This window comes from Peromyscus californicus, unplaced genomic scaffold (assembly GCF_007827085.1).
Source record: "Peromyscus californicus insignis strain IS unplaced genomic scaffold, ASM782708v3 Scaffold_1__1_contigs__length_55948999, whole genome shotgun sequence".
NCBI classification, from domain to species: domain Eukaryota; kingdom Metazoa; phylum Chordata; class Mammalia; order Rodentia; family Cricetidae; genus Peromyscus; species Peromyscus californicus.
Window position 1 is genome coordinate 5,783,378 of NW_026294492.1, and position 12,800 is coordinate 5,796,177.

General features: G+C 44.1%; 1 protein-coding gene across 6 annotated transcripts in view; it reads right to left on the reverse strand.

Annotated features, from left to right (window-relative positions):
* Mboat2 (membrane bound O-acyltransferase domain containing 2) overlaps nucleotides 1–12,800 on the reverse strand; it is a 134,720-nt gene that overhangs the window by 94,057 nt on the left and 27,863 nt on the right. The gene's annotated exons all lie outside the window — the stretch shown is intronic.

The following is a 12,800-nucleotide window of genomic DNA, read 5'->3' on the forward strand; positions in this document are numbered from 1 at the left end:
TGGTGCAAGACAAACATCTTCCTAGCGGGTTCTAGCACCTGCCTCTCCTCAAGTTTTAACTGTGTTTTTGAATTAGCCAAAAGTAAAGACATCAGAAAAACTACTCTTCTTGACACTAATGACATCTATTCACATGATTCCGAGACCTACAAACCTTCAAGAACTTCAATAATTTCTCTCAAATATGTCTTCATTAGACAAAAAAAAAAAATTATAGAGCATTTGCAACAGAAACAACACAAGCAGGCTGGAAGCCAAGTCTTGACCCTCTCCCGGGGTAACTAGCCTCTAACAGAAAAGGCATGCAGACACAGGAACACTGGCAGACGTCAGAGCGCCTTTAGAAGCTGCACAAAAAGCATTTCGAGAACAGGCTTGAAGGCGAATGTCAAAAGCAGGTGACAAAGGGACTGGATGGCCAGGACAGTAGTCCCCAGTAGTCCCCAGGGCCGGCAGAGTGCCACCACCCGAGGGCTGTTTTCTCCACTGCTCACCCTCTTCTCCTTTCCCGTGTTTATATAACAGAAAGGAAGTGACACTGTGATAGAAGCATCCTATGAAATCTTACGGACTTTTTGCAATCACCTACTCTTCACGCCATGGTCTTTTACATCAAGGACATTGAGATCAGGCCTCACTCCACACAATCACAATTTTTGGCACACAAGACTATATTTTTTTTTAAAAAAAAAAAAAAAGTGTCCAGTACAGATTCCTGTAACCCAAGAAATGAGAGCCCCATGCTGACCACTAAGGGAAAAGGCATCCTAAGGAACAAGCATCCTAGGGACAAACGGGGGCATCAGGGAGACTAGGGGCGAGCTCGGCAAGGGCACTCTGGATGTACGCATTTAATAACCATATGAAAAGTCTGAAAACGTCTTAATAAAGAAGGCACTGTGACCCCTCCCCCCACCGCCTTGGAAGGGAACAAAGTAGAGACAGTGTACAAGGCTGCTGTTACAATCCCCAGGGCCAACAGAGAGCCTAGATTGCTGGGACAGTTGGGGCGTGTGGGACCAATCAGATGTCAGGATAGGCTAAGCCATGAGAACCTGAGAAAAGGCAAGAGCCATTGATTGGTAGGAGATGACAAGGTCAGTCAAGACCAGGAAACAGGATTGAGCAGTCTGGGGGAAATGAATCCTACACCTTCTGCATGCGTGGCTTATATGGGCTCATGCACATAACCAGACATGGTTCAGAAAGGTCTAGATCAGTGGTTCTCAACCTTCCTAACACTGCGACCCTTTAATACAGTTCCTCGTGTTATGGTGACCCCCAACCATAACATTATTTTTGTTGCTACTTCTTAACTGTAATTTTGTTACTGTTATGAATCGTAATGTTCCATGGACTTAGGCAACCCCTGTGAAAGGGTCATTTGACCCTCAAAGGGGTCGCAACAGACAGGTTGAGAACCACTGGTCTAGAGTCTTGAGGCAAATGTGAGTCTGAGAGCTGGACACAGCTGGGAGAGAGCTACAGAGAGACAAGATGACATTGGGCAGGACCCTGAGTCCTGCAGCGCTAAAGGACCCCAGCAGCGGAAAAGCAAGCAGTCTTGGGAAATGTAAAAGAAGACCCAGGATGCGGGTGCAAAGAGGCTGTGGCTGCTGTCACTGTAAGGGCGGGGTGGGGCAGCAGTTCCCAATCCAAGCAGATCTCCACTACTCTCTGAGAAGTGTCTTTCTCCCAATCACTCACCCTTTTCCCTAGCATAAAGTTCAAACTGGCTGTCTAAGTAACTACTGCTTTACTGGTGTCCTTGGCAAGAGTCGCTGAAAAAGTCGCAGAGACAGATTTTACAATCAGGAAACTGTCTCACTATTTAGGTGACGTCACTAAAACCGCAGTGTAAAACCATTCACTTCCCACTACTTGTCCAGATAGTTGTGCCTGGGAAGATGCACGGGACGTGGTCCTGCAGGAAAGGACAAGGTAAGGCACAGTCCCAGAGCAGATCTGAGTGGAGCAGCTGAAGTTCAGGAGGAGGGTAGTCCTCCCCTGCACAAGGGAATCCCAGGCATCCCTGGTACAGAAACGCTGGAGCACACCCGTGAGATGGGCACTCAGAGTGTGGGAACCCCAGAAGAGAGGGCAGAAACACCCCTGAAAACCACAGGACATCACCATGGAGAGATGCAGATTATTGCTTCTCTGTTAGAAAAGACCGGAGGACACAAACACATCCAGACATTCAAACCATTCTTTTCAAAGGCCTGAACGTAAAAACTTCCCCAACAGACACCGTCTTAGTCATCCTTTCACAGATGGGGAAGGCTGGAGAGGCAGAGTCCTGGGGAGGAGGGGAAGGTGGGAAAGTGGGTGTGTCCATGAATGGTCCAACACAGTAACAATCCACACTACCCATCACACGCTGCCTTCTGAACTCAGCCCCCACCACCACCCCACCTCCCCGAGGCCTCAGAAGAAGGAGCTGTTCCCCATATCGTACTCAACCAGCTGAAGTTCTGAGCTCGAGATCACACAAACTATAGGGCGATACCCAGGGTCCAGTGAGGGTCAGCCGCTGCTGTGCTGGCCAGACTGTGCTTTCAGAGTATGTCTGAAGGTCAGTCTCAACTGCCACAGGCAGGGTTCTCAGACAGACAGACAGACAGACAGACATTGCCATCATATCTCACTCAACACAGGAGAAGCTGCTTTAGGGAGATGTCAGACATGATCCAAGGTATCTGATGTGGCACCTGGCACAGGGGCACACACCTGCAACACTAGCACACCTACTAAGGTAGGAGGGCTGTGAGCCTGAGGCCAGCTTGGATACACAATGAGCTCTTGTCTAAAATAGAGAATGAAAGGGGGGAGAGAGGGAGGGAGGAGGGAGGGAGGGAGGGAGGGAGGGAGGGAAGGAGGGAGGGAAGGAAGAAAGAAGAAAGAAAGAAAGAAAGGAAGGAAGGAAGGAAGGAAGGAAGGAAGGAAGGAAGGAAGGAAGGAAGAAAGAAAGAAAGAAAGAAAGAAAGAAAGTTGGTAGTTGGTGTACATTTGGCTTGGAGCAGGTCAACTTTTCATACATGCTTTCTTCTAAAAGAGAAAAGTTTAGAATAAAAGAACTTTAATTTTCTTCTTTTACTTTTTAAATATTTATTCTTTCTCTCCTCCTCCTCCTTCTTCCCACCCCCACCCCCCCTGTGTATACATGTGCCACAACAGGCATTGGAAGTCAGAGGACAGCTTATGGGGACCTGGCTTTCTTGACGGCCCTTAAATGTATCCTAAAACTATTAAAGCCCAAAGTTAACACCATCTGTCTTTCTCTTCAAAATAGAATTACCCATCTCGGTCTATGTGCTATTTGATTGTTGTTGTTGTTGTTGTTTAATAAATATTTCCAATACTCTCTAAGATACTGCAAAATCACAGAAAAGCAAGTCACTTATCGGGACTATTATAACCTATACAAGAAAACTGGACAAATGGCAGAGACAATTTATAGATGTCATATCCAATACAACTCTGAAAATTTCTTAGCTGTAAGGGGCACAGGTTAACCCAGTAGTGAGGCACTGTATTTCAACTCTTAGTGGAGAGAGACTGGTAGCTGGAGCAGTGTGCTACTTCAGGGACAGAACAACCAGGTCCAGATCTGCCTTTCTGTCTGCAATATCCCAGAAATGATGAGGCGCAAAGGCTTCCATGCCAGCCCGAGATCAGACATGGAGGGATGATGACTAGACGTTCCGTCTTAGAAACGGCTTGTTACTGCCGCAAATCCTAACTCATCCTGACTAGATGTGAAAATTAACACCACAAATATACATCCTAGATAAGGATGTAAGAGAATATAGCTTATCTAATAAAAATAATAACGTAATGCAACGTATAGATAAAACAGACTGCTTATATAAATACTTAAAGCTTCTATGTAACAAAAATTGCACACTGTAAGTGACAATGTAGAAAAAAAGAGTATTAAAATACACTCCTACACTCCTGCCAGCCACATGGACAGTGAGACTGGAGGAGCATCAAGGTCAGGGCAGCCTGGGCTTCATAGTGAAATGTCTCAAAAAAGAATTAAAATAGATATACAGAGATATTAAAAGATGGTAGGGGAAAGAAGTCATTCGGAAGAAGAACCTAGCCCACAAGTCACCAAAATACATCACAAATCAGATGTTATTGAATGTTCTTAATGCGGCATACATGATTTGTCCAATCTGACATGGAAGATGCTCAGGCGGTGTATTATAAAGGAGAAGTACGAGTCACAGAGCAGCAGGCGAGCTGGCCGATGCATATGCATGCAGCACTAACTGTGGATCTCTACGTGATCCACGCCTGCTGTGTACTACGCCTTAGACATGACCATCGTCACCAGAGAGTCTATGCCCATCTGCCACACCACTAACGACAGGGAGCTCAACCATCACCAGGTGGGCAGCAGGCACTCTTATTCCAGAGCCCGTGCTACCAAGCATAGGCTATTCTGTTTCCATATGCTGCAGCCTACAAAAAGTAGGCATCAAGACATTAGATGAAAGAGGGAACAGAGAAAGACTCGATATGCCCAATATGTGCACGCTTACACACACAATAAAGCCTCTTGTGCAAAATACTCCTTCCCAATCCCGTCCCAACCCACCCCTCACCAGTCTTAAGGTGGCTGTGGTACTCCCCTGTGTATCTTCACACTTTTTATGCATGTTTCTATTTTCTATTGCTTTGCGTGTCTAACTTTCTACATGGTAAAAGCAAGGCTGAGCCCCTGAAGTTGCTCTTAAGACTTCGTTTCTGGCGTCCGTCTGGATGATGCGCAAGCACACTGCAGAGGTCCCACTGTGGGACTTCGTGGATGCAGTCACAGGGAAGGGTCTCCCACTGAACGACATATGGCCCAACTGCTCTCCTGAGCAGCTCAGGCGCCCACTCAGCAATCGAGTGCCACCACTCCACACGCCTGACAACAGTCGGTACCGGCAAACTTTGCATTTTCACCAAGTTAGAAAATGGAAGATTTTATCTCACTACTTTTTAGAGCTGTCGTTTTTTTCATAGATCTGTTGAATACTAAGCTTCCTCTTCCTAGTTTTCTAGTGGGTTTGATTTTCCTGGTGGCTTTTTTTCTCCATTTGAATTGGCTGTTTTGCAGACAGCATCCGACAGTCTGTGGCTGGCCTTTTATCTGCATCTGTGGCTCCTCCGTAACAGCTGGTTTCCTCCACGGCACATGTGGTCTTTAGCTTTTGACATCACACAAGGAACTGCAATATCTGAATGTGTGATGTGCATCTATGCATGTCTTGAGTTATTTTTAAAAGGAAAGCCAGAAAACAGTTGATGAAGCAGAAAATAAGTTGCTGAGTGAGAAAAACCAGAAATCTGAGTGTTGTACTTTGGGCATTAGCATGTTTATCTGTTTCCTACTGGAACCGTCTTAACACTCCCAGAGCCAGCAGCCCGATTCTAAGTAGAACATCTTAAGGCATTCACAACTCCAGTTTTCCTTGACGGTCAGTGGCATCTCCACTTAAAGAAAACAGCAAACATGGCAGATTCCAGATGTGCTTCTACCACTGGGTTCCCAAAATGAACCTTTCTCCATTTTCTCATCAACTAAAGGTGCACAGGCTTTAGAGTGTGTGTGTGTGTGTGTGTGTGTGTGTGTGTGTGTGTGTGTGTGTGTGATAGTATACACATAGTCACATTCTGTTTGAACAACAGGCTGCATTTGCTCTTTTTGAGCTTTAAAGTTCATTTACTAGAAGGGAGGGGGAGGGTTTCCTGGGTTTTCAAAATTCATAGCAAACAATGCACTCACCACAGCAATTTTCTAGCATGCTTACATCATTCACTTTGATAGCCAGGAGCCACACGTGGCCATGAGTGCTTATCTGTGGCTACTCTCTGAACTAAGATGGGTCTTAAGTGCAAATATGCACCAGACTTCAAAGGCTTAGTATGAGCAATTTCTTTAATGCCAAGTATATAATTAATAATTTTATAAACAAGAATAGCACCCTATGCCTATAGTTCTAGCACTTGGGAGATTCGGGCAGGAGGATTGCTTGAATCCCAGGAATTCAACTCTAGCTTGGGCAACATAATGAGATCAGTTCCAAAAGAGCAGTAATAACTGTATACAGAACACACTGAAATAATGTTTTGAGCATGCTTGTTAAAGAGAAGATCGCCAAGGCCACTGACTTCAGTGAGATGCCCTGTTCTAATGTTACTTTGTAATAATATGAAGGGGTTGTATGATACACATTCTCAGTCCCTCCACATGAACAGTATTTGTAAGACTCTACACTGGTGAGAAGAAAGAAAAGGAACCAGGCAGACAGCCAAGGGCCAAAGGTCAAGGGTGCTCCCCAGGCTCCCAAGACAGATCATCTTCAGCTTTGGGAAAGCTGTGCTCAGCTCCATCTGGTACAGCTAGTGCAGAATCATCCGCTGGAAAGTCACAGAGAGACTCTTGGATATTCCTGTGTTTGAAATGGGACTGAATTTTTTTGTATAACTTCTCCAGGTAAAATTCATGTGCAGCTAACTGTAAAACAAATGTTCTTTTCTGCCAACAGTGTGCTTTGACTCAACCTCATATTCAAGCAAAAATGATGGAGCCCAGATACGAAGAATCTTTAGGAGTCGATACTAGCCAAGCCCTAAATAAGACACCATTACCCACCCACCACATAAGCCAGACTTCAAAGTCTGGCAATACCAAGTGTAGACTTCAATGTCTGAGTAATGGGATTTCTCACACATGGCCAACATCAACTTGAGAAAACTGCTTGGCATCTTCTTATAGATTTAAGGACAGTCTACCTACAGCCAGCCACTCCACTCCTTACGGCAGAACACCGGCAGTGAATAAGATAGAAACAATGTCCAAGCGTACTGTGATACATTTACCCAATGAGAAACGAGACAGAATAACGGAAGGAACAGCATGAACAGCCTCTTACAGGAACACGCACTGAACTCAACATATACTGCAAACACTCTGTGCTTCTCCCAGAATCCCCTTGGCTTACAGTCAAGCTTCTAGAGAGCAGGAACTGTGCGGTCACCATCCCGACTTCTCTCCCTAACCCCACAAACAGGAGCTGAGTGAGGCCGTGACATTGTCATCGCCAGTGGGGAGTCTCACTGTTAGGACCCTGGCCCCTCTGAGTGACAGACACTCAGAATTTCTCAGCCTCCTTTCAGACACCTAACACCCAGCTCCAGAGTCACCTCTGACACATCTTCCTGGAGACAAATGCTCTTCTTGGTGGCTCCACAACACCAAGGGTACAAATGTGCGTATGTGTCTGTATTCTCCACACCATTACGGAGGAAACACTAAGACTATCTTGCTGAGGAAAAGACACTATTGTCTTCTGAAAGGATACAAATTAAGCCTCAGCATCTTTCCAGAGGGGAATTACTGAGAAACCTGAAGCCATAGGCCAATTACCAAACGCCATTTGGAAAATACCATTTCCATACTCCTTGGCTTTGTCAAGTTCATGTAGATACTAGTCTACTAAGGAAAAGTGGGTCTTTCTATGTTTTGTATAACTTTTTTCTTTTGTTTTGTTTTTTGAGACAAGGTTTCTCTGTGTAGTCCTGGCTGTTCTGAAAAGTTCTATGTAGAGCAGGCTGGCCTTGAACTAACAGAGATCCACCTGCCTCTACGTCCCGAGTGCTGGAATTGAATGTGTGCACCACCACACCTGGCCCACAACTTCTAAAATGTAAAATACCAATATATAGTTTTCTTAAAGTCATAATTGAACCCTATACTAACTGGGTTTTAGGAATATAAAATGTTGACTAGTAATTTTTTACTTCTTTGACAGCAGGTCAACATTAAGAGTCACTAAAAAGATTTTTTTTTTAAGTTCTAAGGAAATAGAAAAGAAAAAAAAGAATAGAGCTAGAGAGATGGCTCAGCAGTTAAGATTGCTTGCTGATCTTCTAGAGGACCTGAGTTCAGATCCCAGCAGAAATGTCAGGTGGCTCACAACCACCTATAACTCCAGAATAACAAAAAGAAATAATAAATCTAAAAGAATAATAAAAAATTCAACATCAGACTGGCTTTCAAATTTCTTGATCTGAATACATTATATAAATGTATGAAATTACCAAAGAATAGTAAAAAAAATTCATTGTTTATATATATATTATATATATATATTACAAACAAGTACCAGATTCAATGTCACTAAGAATATACTATGACTCCACAAATACGAGAGGTAGGGAGCTCCACATAGACCCAGAAATCAAAGTATCACATTCAACAATTTCAAACTTACAAATGATCGGAGGAAACAGGAAGTAACAGAAAATAATTAGCTGCTCAATGAAGCTTTTACTAAATATCACCCTGACGACATTACGCTAACTCATGCTGGTGAGCGTGTAATTGTCCCTGAGTGTTGTATGGAGTTACGGAGAATATTAGTTACAGGGCAACACGGGGAAGAAGGTAAGCAGGCAGCGTGGTGGTGCTGGCATCCAGACGCCATCAACAACAACGGGTTCTTAGACAAGTCACTAATCTCGCTCGGATTCAGGGCAGAAACCAACGGCTTTCACGTCATAACAGCCAAAGAGAAAACATGATCGAAACTCAGAGTCTCACATGCAATGGTAACAAGAAATAGTAAACACAATCTTAACATAAATAGACAAACCTACATAGGCAAAATTGTAAATGCTTTAGGAAGAGATTTTTTAATGCATGAATATGTAAAAAGGCACACTCTTCCCAGACAGGGAGACCCAGTATAATGAAAATATTAATTTCTCCCACATTAATCGTTAAATTTAAATCCAGTCAATAAATGTCAATGGGCTTTTATAAAAAAGAAAAAAACTGATTTTAAATTAATGAAGACACATTAGACTTCCAGGAAATATATAATGAACTTTCCCTTTCAGACAGCAGAGTTCATTTTTTTTTAAAGCTGAAATGATGGAGATCTCCAGTAGCCACATAAAAAGCCAGGCATGGCAGTGAATCCCAGGGCTGGAGAGAACTCACTCCACACCCCTGACTTCTATGTGCACACTGTGGTACACATGCCACCCCCCCCAAGCCTGCCCTCATAAATGCACATAATACACACAGAAACACTAGTGAATATAATTTTTAAATTTTTGTTGAGATAACTCATTTTATTTTATGTGTATGAGGGTGTGCTTGTGTACATGTGTGCGCACCACATGCATGCCTGCTGCCTGCCGAGATCAGAAGAAGGCAACTGATCCCCTGGACTGGTGTTAAGGATGGTTGTGAGTCAAGCCCAGGTCCCCTGCAAGAACAAGGGCTCTTCCCCCGCCCGAGGGAAGCCTTTTCATGAGCTGTCAGAGTAGGCTACACCAACAGTCTACACCAAGTTCAAACTGAACATTCCCAGGGCAGTCCTTTGCTGCACCTACATCCCACTCTAGCTCACCACACCACCAAACCAGCCTCCCCTCCTTTCTCCCTGCTCCACACACAATTTACTGTAGGCTCATAGTTAACAGCACAGTTAACTGGGCTGTTAAGAACACAATGGTACATAGCTCTCTCCTGTGGTTCTTACGGTCATAAAACTCTATCAGTTGCTTCAGAATTAGAAACCTGAAAAGAATGAGAAGCCAAAAGGCGCATCTGGTCAGCGCTCAGCAAGTTCCTCCATATGGGCACAGTAGACACACGCCATGCCCCGGCACGGTTGGCCCTGCATCGCAGAACTGACCAGTCAGAAAGGGAGCAGAGGACGAAAGAGGCCATGGCAACTGCTCAGTCTTACAGTGGGCGGGTGGCCGTTTTCAGGACTCAAGGGACAGGGGTCTGTTTGGCACAACTCTTGGGACTATTTCCTACCTCCCAAGTAAATGTCAACTACCCATCCTAATCCCACATTCACCAAACACACTGGCCCTGCTGCTCTCCCAGGGCCGGCCTGTGCCTTACATCGAGCATGGGAGAGGCACAGAGAGGTGTGAGGCCAGACCTAGGCAGCCAATAAACTCATCCGCGCTAGAGCAGATGTCCTTCAAAACAGCTGGACTGGGGAGAGACAGCTGGGTGGCTAGGAGCACTGGCTGCTCTTCCAGAGGACCTGGGTTTGATTCCTAGTACCCACACTCCTCCTCAGGTCATTAACAGACAAGTTTCTGTATCTCTTCTCTGATCATGTGATAGAAACCAAAAAGCAATCAGTCTTTATAAAGAACAGAACAGAAGCGGAAAGCAAGTGACTGAATCAAGATTCCAGAGATTAAAGGCGATATCATCTACCCAACAGATTAATGAGGGCACATCTCAATCTCATCAAAGCCTCAACCAACTCTACGAGATCCCTGTGAACTAATGAAGGATTTACTCACACTCTCCTGGGAAGCTAAAAGGCTGTCATTCCCCGCCTTTCGACTACGAACCCCAAGTCAAAACAAGCATCACAGAGAATGCTGATGAAGAAGAGCGAGTCTGCTTCCTTCCGACCTGCCACGGCACTGCCACGCCTGGCCCAGCAACCGAGCACACCAGCAGCTCACCTGTCAGCTGGAAAACAGGGATGAAGAGCCGCAAGGGAAGCCCCTGTTCATAAAAGAGGTAGTGTGGGTGGGTGTGCGCGTAAACGTTTGTCTCTCCAATGGTTACAAATGAGACCTGCCGAAGAGAAGTCCTCCAAAAATGTGACCAGAAAAGAAGTGTGACACCTTACCAGGAGAAAGGAATGAACTCGTGACCCATACATAGCACCACGGTGAGTCTCAAAATGATTATGTTGACTGGAAGAAGTTTTCTAAAGGCTTGTGAATGGCTTGGCAGGTAAAGGAACTTGTCACCAAGTCTGATGGCCTGAGTTCCATCCCCAGAACCCACGTCAGGGAAAGAGAGAACCAACTCCCACAGGTTACCTTCTGATCTCCACAAACACACTGTGGCACACATGTACCCACACATGAGCAGGCTCATACACACACACAATAAAAGTACAAAAAGAAGACATTCTTAAGAGTGGCTACTTTATGATTCAATTTACACAAATTTCTAGAACACACTAACTGATCTATACCAGCAGAAGGGATGAGAGACAAGGAGACAGGAGGAGATAGATAGTACCAATAGACACAAGAAGTTCGAAGAGGAGGAGATAGTACCAACAGACACAAGAAGTTCGAAGACCAAGACTTATTATCTTTAATGTGGTAATAAGTTTGATGGATGGATACCTATGACAAGCATCAACTTTTACACTGTTAATATGTAGATAACTTTGTATCCTCTACACATCAATTGGACTGTTTAAATATTTTTAAATAAAATCAATCCAAACAAATCATCCTTTGTGTTGAGCTGAAAACCGTTCAGTGCAACTGAAGTCAGTTTTACCTTAGGAAAAACATTTCATGTCAGTTCCACACTTCCCAAATAAGCAATTTCTAAAGGAACGCAGAGGGGGCACATCTAAATATCTATATTCTCCCCAATCATCATTTTCATGGTTTAAAAGCTAGAGGCACTGAAGTGGAAATCCCCATCACTTCCAGTTTCTTAGAGGCTGCTCTCTCTGGAACTCAATGAGATCATCAGTTGGAGCTAACATATTACAGTAACCAGACAACTGTCTATATGACAAAATCCTCACTCTAAACTCTGCCATAAAAGAACCAGCCTTGGGCCTGTGAGATGGGTTGGGGAATAAAGGTGCGGGGTGCCAAGCCTTGCAAATTGAGGTCGATCCCTCAGGTCCCACAGGGTAGAAGGAGAAAACTCCCACATTTTTGTCCTGACCTTCACATGTAGGTGGTGGCATGCACTTCACTCTCTCTCTCTCTCTCTCTCTCTCTCTCTCTCTCTCTCACACACACACACACACACACACACACACACAGACACACACACACACACACATTTAAAAATAAAATTTAAAAAAAGTACAAAAATAACTACTTGCAACATCAACATTGCTGCTTTGATTTGAAATCATATTTCCACCAAAATAGTACCCGCTCCAAAATAAATCATGCCAATACAAAACCTGTTAGCTTTTTAAAATAAAGATGTATTTGCATTATTTATAACTGTATATATGTGTCTGTGTCTATGTGTGGATATGTCTGCATAAATGCAGGTGCCTGCAAGAGGCCAGAGGTGTTGGATCCCTTAGGCCAGTGGTTCTCAACCTTCCTAATGCAGTTAATACAGTTCCTCATATTGTAGTGACCTCCAGCCATAAAATCATTTTCGTTGCTACTTCATAACTGTAATTTGCGACTGATATGCAGGATAGCTGATATGTGACCCCTGTAAAAGAGACATTTGACTCCCCTCGAAAGGATTTCAGCCCATAGGTTGAGAACCGCTGCCCTACAGCTAGAGTTACAGGTATTTGAGAGACCTCTCAAGTAAACGCTGGGAACTGAACTTGGGTCCTCTGCAAGAGCAGTATATACTCTCTTACCCAATGAACCATCTCCCCATCCTCATCTGTTAGTGCTTAATGGTGATCTCAGATCCAAGACACTTCTGCATTTGGGATCCTTGGCCACTAAATGCATAATATACCTTAACAAATAATTCATGCTGACCTATGTAAGTATTTTTAATTTTTCTTGGTTAATTTTAAAGTTTGCAGACACTGCCCCCTCCCCCCACTGCCGCCGCCTTGCAAAGTCAAAACTGGTTACTTTGCTTCTTAATGCCACACTGTTAATAATCTTATAGTAAATCATTAAAATTGTCATTATAAATACACATTCATGAGGGTGGGATTTTTTGTTTTGGTTTGGTTTTTTGAGACAAGGTCTCACTGTGTAGCTTTGACTGGCCTGGTACT